Source organism: Lissotriton helveticus, chromosome 3_1 (assembly GCF_964261635.1).
Source record: "Lissotriton helveticus chromosome 3_1, aLisHel1.1, whole genome shotgun sequence".
Taxonomy (NCBI): domain Eukaryota; kingdom Metazoa; phylum Chordata; class Amphibia; order Caudata; family Salamandridae; genus Lissotriton; species Lissotriton helveticus.
Window position 1 is genome coordinate 1,471,969,043 of NC_136061.1, and position 7,083 is coordinate 1,471,976,125.

Sequence of the window (7,083 nt, forward strand, 5' to 3'; positions counted from 1 at the left end):
CCAAAAACACATCATCCATAAACAACTGAAAAAAATTAATCGGCAAAAGGTTTTCAGTGTTCACCCTACACCCTGGAACACCAGTAAAGTCTGGCAATGCCGGCTGCAGCATGCCTGGGGCAACCTAGAGGTCAGAACTTTCAAATGGAAGACTTGCAACCCCCTGCTGATGCCCAGCTGCCTCTTGCCTCAGTGTACCAACAGGAAGTCTTGCAGTCCCAGGCTGCCGCCCAGCTGCCTCTTGTCTCACTATACCAACGTGAAGTCTAGCAGCCCCAGGCTGCACCCCAGATGCCTCTTGCCGCACTATCGACACAGCAATGTCCTCCTCTAACACAGCCACTTCATCCACACCAAAAGTAGCTTCATCAGCACTCAGAGTATCTTCATCATCAGACTATGCCATTTGGAGAGAAAACTCACTACCAGAATCTTTACCTCCCACCTCTGCCTCAGAATCAGAGTCAGTCTCAGCACCATGGTCAGAAGAAGAATCAAAAAGCATTCCAACAACTTGCTGAGCAGTAATCCGGCGGCTAGCCATTATCCTCACTAAGAAAGAAGACTGCACAAACATCTCAATAACCAACACTGTGCAAAGTAGGTAAATAAAATGTAAGCCTTTATCACAAAGATCTATAAACTGAAAAACTATACAATTCACTTACAAAATACAGCCACACTCACCAGCACCTACTCTGCAAAGACACAGCAAATAGTCAACGATATCCCACTAGAAAGAAGAAAAAAAAATGTAATCTACAGAAAGCAAAATACACATCAAGCACAAATGCAAAACATGTTTCACAATCACAAAAAACAGAAACCAAACATACTCCTATTACTACACACTTTGCAAAAAAACATTTACATTAAAATTGTACAAAAAAGGTCTCTTACCAAACACATGCAACTACACAAACAGCAGAACCACCAGTAACGAAACCGCACACTGCAACAGTCTAAAGAGAAAATAAAACATAACACTTTACAAAACAAAAACAATACACATCACAACAAGCTATGTCACAGGGTATGTCACAAATGGGGTGTCTGTCCCAATGGGGGGCAGAATATAAATATTTTTAAATGTGGGCCCCCTGGAAGCAACCCATGCCCAAGGGGTCGCTTCCATTTATAAAAAAATATTTCCCTGGTGTCTAGTGGGGTTTTTTGCTCCCTCCTGAGGGCAGAAAGGCCAAATTAAGGGGCAGAATATATTCAATAAAAACTATGGGCCCAAGGAAAAGACCCTTGGCCAAAGGGTCACTTCCATGTTGCAGAGCAACAAAATCCCTGGTGTCTAGTGGCCTTTTCCACCCCCCGGGTCCAGAATCGAAAGAAAAACAGCCGATCTGCCCCCGGGGGGGCTGAAAAGTCTAAAATATTGCATTGCCCCTGGAAGCGACCCTTGGACAAGTGGTCGCTTCCTTTGCAAAAAAAAACAATCCCTGTTGTCTAGTGGGCTTTTCTACCCCCCCTGGGTCCGGATTCGGCAAAAAAAAAGGGCTAATCTGCCCCCAGGGATAGCAGAAAAGTCTAAAATAATTATTTTGCCCCCAGAAAGGGGTCGCTTCCTTTTCAAAAAATAAATATACCCTGGTGTCTAGTGGGCTTTTCTGCCCCCCCCCCCCCAGGTACAGATTCGGTGAAAAAACGCCCGATCTGCCCCCAGGGGGGGCAAAAAATTCGGAATAATATTATGCCCCCCTGGAAGCAACACTTGCCCAAGGGGTTGCTTCCTTTTTGCGCAAAAAAACATCCCTGGTGTCTAGTGGGGGCATTCCTGGTGCAGGATCGCGACGCTGTGCGCGATCCTGCACCAGGAATGCCCTGCATTGGGACATCAGGGGAGAGGAAACGGTGTTTCCTCCCCCCGATGCCTTAAGGTACCGAGAAACGGCCCCCCAGCCCCACCGGAGGCACAAACTCACCTCTATCCCCTGGACGCGCTTGAAAGAAATGGCTTCCAGCGTGTCCAGTGCTTCCTGATGACGTTGGCACGCGCTGAGCGTGCTGACGTCACCAGGAAGTGTGGGGGGGCCCGGGGGTGGCAGCGGAAAGTCTTCCGCTGCCACCCCTCCTGAAATGGACATGATCAATGCCCCAGGGGGGGAGCGCCGGCGCTCCCCCCAGGGCTGTGCCGATGACGGAGCGGTTCTGTCATCAGCACAGCCCAACCGATGCTGATGACGGTACCGCTCCGTCATCAGCATTGAAGGGGTTAACTTGGGTGTCAGCCAGCTGCAAAGTATTCCATCTAGCAGCATGTTTACTTTCCTTCCTTACATAGTGTCAAAAACATCAGAGCTGAATGCACATGGAAGTCCGTAGGAACACACTTCAGAAACTGCATGTAGGCTCTTCTAAGGGGTGAGCAGTGTGGCGCAGCGGCCAGGGTGGCTGACCACCGAGCATGGGGCTCACGGTTCGATCCCCAGTGCCAGAAGCAGCTCATCTCAGCATCATGTGACTCTCAGCAGTATTCACTTAATATCCACGACATCCCCCAGTGCCTTGAGTTCGCACTTTACAAATACCCGGTCATTTATGACATTCGGGTTTAGAAACTGACTTCATAATATAGGCATCTACTGAATATTATCGGGGTATCTGAAAAAGTAGAAACTCCCTCGAGAAGACTATGTGGGCTAGTATGTTAATAAATTGCAAAAATATTTCAAACTAATTTTGAAAGTATGCGCAAAATATACTGAAAATCATTCACTGTGTATTCAGCTCTAGAGCTTTAAGTTCTAGTGGTGCGCATGATGACAGGAGAAGGTGAGCAAAGAAAATTGAAAGTGAAATTGCAGTACAATATCCCTCCTTCCGACAACATCCCTTTGAAAAGTGATAATTGAACAGATCAGTTAAACGTTTAAGGTAGAAAAGTGAGTATGCTTTGGAGTTGGGGATCAGGCAGTTAGAAAATATTCTATCTTGAGACATGTTTACTTTTCTTGGTTACATCCTGATAAATCAAATTGGAGCTGAAGGCGTGTGGAAGCACTTGGAAACCCCTTTAACAAATAATTCAACAAGTGGGCTGCTACTAGGACTGCTGAAGGGGTAAGATTCTGGTTTAGAAAATGTGGCCAGATGTACGACCCTTCAGTTTTGTGTCTCGAAATTTGCGACTCGCAAACCGGTATTTACAAGTGTCTCATACCCTCTTTGCTATTCCTAATGGGGTTGCAAATTGCCAGTCTCATTAATATTCATGTGGAAGGTGCAATTTGCGACCCCATTGGGAATGGCTAGCACTCCCAGGGATGATGGCCTGCTGGGGTCAGCAGACCACCATGTCTTTAACTGTGTTTTAAATAAAGCAGTTTTTTTATGCAGCCTGTTTTGCTTGAAGGAACATCGGATGCATTTAAAAAAGAAAAATGAATTGTTACTGTTTCCTTTTTTAAGAGTAGGCAGCAGTTCGTGAAACCATTGCCTGCTCTTAAAAAATATTCTCAATGCCAGTCCCAAAGGGGAAGGCTGCAAAACAATCTTACATCTAAGTGGGAGTTGCTATTAGGAAGGGATGCCCTTGGTCGCAAACCCTATTTTGCGAGTGGGTAATAGGTTACAAAGTCGCAAAATAGGGTTTGTAAATAGGGCATGACTATTTTGGGGTTTCAAATGGGCCGATTCCTCATTTGCTACCACAAAAGATGGTTCTACATCTGGCCCTTGGACTAAAAACGTAGTTTATACTTTACTCATCCATTCTATATGACCTTGGTATGCAAGTACTGCATCTCAAAATGTAGAAACATTAGTTTAACTGCTGTAAATGTTTGCTGAAAATTCCATTAGTTACCCTTAAAAACAATAAAAATGAAGCCTAAAAGTGGGCCAAAAAAGTACTGAAAATCAGTTAATGTGTAAACATTTCCAGGGGTTTAACTTCTTGTGGTCTGCCTGGATGAGTGGAGTAGAGGACAAAGACAAAACAGAAATACCTCACCCCTGCTTCATACCACATCCGTCTGAAAACGCATAATCAAACAGAGCAGACCACGACAGGGTTTAAGGTGGGAAACTGGGCATTCTTCAAAGTCAGCATGGTTTGGAGTTGGGTGTCAGGCAGCTCCAAACATTTCCACTCTCTTTCATCATGTTTAAGAAATTGGAGCTGAATGCATGCGGAAGCCCTTAGAAACACAGTTTATGGAGTGTGCATAAAGTGGGGTAACCAGAGTCGTAATGAAGGGTGTAATTTGACTAACTTTTCACTTATCTTGTCCACTGAACAAGAGTGTGGTCACAAATACTACATCTGAAGAAGTAAAAATTGCACTTTAACCCCAAGAAAAGTATCTGAAATAGTGTGTTATTGAATCATGAAACATGTAAAGTGAAGTCTGACAGTAGGCCAGAAAACCGATGAAAATGATTTAATGGGTAAGCAGCTGTATAGCTTCAACCTCTTGCAGTCCGTGTGTTTCCTGGAGTAAAGTGAGAAAGGAAAATCCACAAAGTGAGCTAACTCATTCCTACTTTCAAAACAGAGCAGTGTGTAAACTCACAATTAAATGGACGACCAACGCATGCTTCGAGGTGGGAAATTACACAATCAAGACAGTCAGAAGGTCTTGGAGTTGTGTCAGGCAGCTCCAAATTATTCCAATAGGAGACTTGTTAACTTTCTTCTATGACATCCTGATAAATAAATTAGAGTGAACACATATGGAATCCCTTAAAAACACACATCAGAAACTTTTCCAAAAGGAGGCTGCCTCTCGGCTTACCGAAGGGGTGAGATTCGACTTTAGCGATTGCACAGGAACCTGGCATCACACTAAAGTTATCAACGGAATTTGAAACTAATATTCAAGTTGAACATCTGTACATTAAGAAGCAGCAGTTTAACATTGGGAAATACTTATGTGGGATATTGTTCCATCATTAGCATGAGTCACGAAGTTCAAGAAGTTTTTTTTCTTTTTTCTTTTGTTTGTTGGGGGAACATTCTAGAAAAATCAAGTAATTTCAACATGAAGTGAAAAAAATATCTTTTACAACAAGCCTGGTGGACTAAAACTTGAGTTTTTTAGACTTGATAACTCTGCTCATCAACACTGATTACTTTATGACACTCTAAACAATGAAGGGCAGTGGAGCAAAACAAGGATTCGACTGTTTTTTCTCACTCTGGTGGACAGCTGCTGATGGCATAGTGGACCCTGGAGGAATTATTTCCTGCAAGGATGCAGCTGACGTGGAGCCCCCATCATTTGGCTGCATGACATTTTCTGGAATGTCACATATTAAGAGGCTTGAGCATCCCGAAAATGTCACAGTTGTCCTTTTAGCCAGTATCCTGGCTGAAAGTCTTCTTGCACATTTTAAAGGTGACTACAGAGAGGGAGGGAGAGAGAGAGAGACAGAGAGGGAGGGAGAGAGAGAGAGACAGGGAGGGAGGGAGGGAGAGAGAGAGAGACAGAGAGGGAGGGAGAGAGAGAGAGACAGGGAGGGAGGGAGAGAGAGAGAGACAGAGAGGGAGGGAGAGAGAGAGACAGGGAGGGAGAGAAAGAGAGAGACAGAGGGAGGGAGAGAGAGCAAGAGACAGAAAGACAATATATGTATGTATGTATGTATAGGCATTTATATAGCGCACTACTTACCCGTAGGGTCCCAAGGCGCTTCGACCGCTGCGAAACCCTTCCTGGCTTCCCTGAGAGATGGTCCCTTAATGGGTATCTCCAGGGTGAGACCAGGCATCCCCGGCGGTCTGGTGGGGCCGTTAGTGAAGATGAGGCAAGCTAATGCCCAGAGTTGCCGAGTGTGAACGCTGATCAGAGTGGGCACCAAGGCGAGAGAATTATCGAGTCCGCTGACCCTGGTCCAGAAACCTGCCGCGCCGGGAATCGAACCCTGGTCCCGGGCCGTCCTCTGCTCTCGGGTCTGCCGCCTCTAACCAGTGAGCCACACTACTTCATAGAGGCATTTCCTCAAGTTTCGTTACGTTGCAGACACTTTTCCCCTACTCTAATGGAAAAAACGGACACATGATGGACCATGGTGGCCCTTTTACTTCCTACTCTGTCTCCTTAAGCTGTTGATCCTCACTGAATTAACAAGCATTGGCATAGCCAATATGTCTTGCCTTTGGGACCTTGCAAGTAAAAAAAAACTGAAGTGTGAGACTTCACGTTTACATTTACTGCATCCTAAATACTAAGCAAATGTAAACGCGAAGTCTTATACTTCAGTTATTTTTGTACTTGCAAGGTCCCAAAGGCGAGACCTATTGCCTATGCCAATGCTTGTTTTTCTTGCAGGGAAATCAATGACGATGCGGAGGTCTTTCCTTGTGAAGGTTCGCGTCCCGCATCCCGTCATGTATCTTCGGCTCTTTGCAGCTGTTTTGTTAAAATGTAAGCGAGAGTATGTTTTTGTAATACGAGTAATGAGGCGCCGAGGCACAGGGCTTTCATCCTCTCTGAGTGCCATGATGGGCTGCCGCCTCCAGGGGGCAGAGCGGCGACGGCTGCTTGGAGTCGGAACGGACGCCCCTTGGACGAGCACTTCATGGCCAGTGAAGAGGGAAGCTGGACCCTACTCCAGGAGAGCGCTTTGAGGCCAGGAGAGCGCTTTGGGGCATGAGAACGCTTCGAGGCCAACAAGGGCGCTCCGATGCTAAAGAGAGCGCTTCGAGGCCACAAGAGCGCACTGATGCTAAGGAGAGCGCTTCGAGGCCATCGAGAGCGCTGGCCATTTACCAAGTCACAAACTGTGAAGGAAAATGGCTGTAAATGAGAAACATTCTTGTGTAAATGATTATTAAGACTGAAATCTAAAAATACTGGTTGTAATATTTGAATAAAGAGCCCTGATGATATCGGTATAAGACGAAACGCGTAGGCTGAAAAGACTTCATGAATATGTAACATATTGATTCACCTGTAACAATTTTGGAATAAAAATTGGAATATTTTATTGGAACTTGGCCTGCTGACTGTTTGCTGAAGAAATGCCATAATACATTGTTGATATGGACATTACTATTAGACGTTCCTTTCCATTTTTGTGATTTCATTTTGAGGACTGTGGCCAGGACCGGTGGGCTACAGAGAGTTGAGC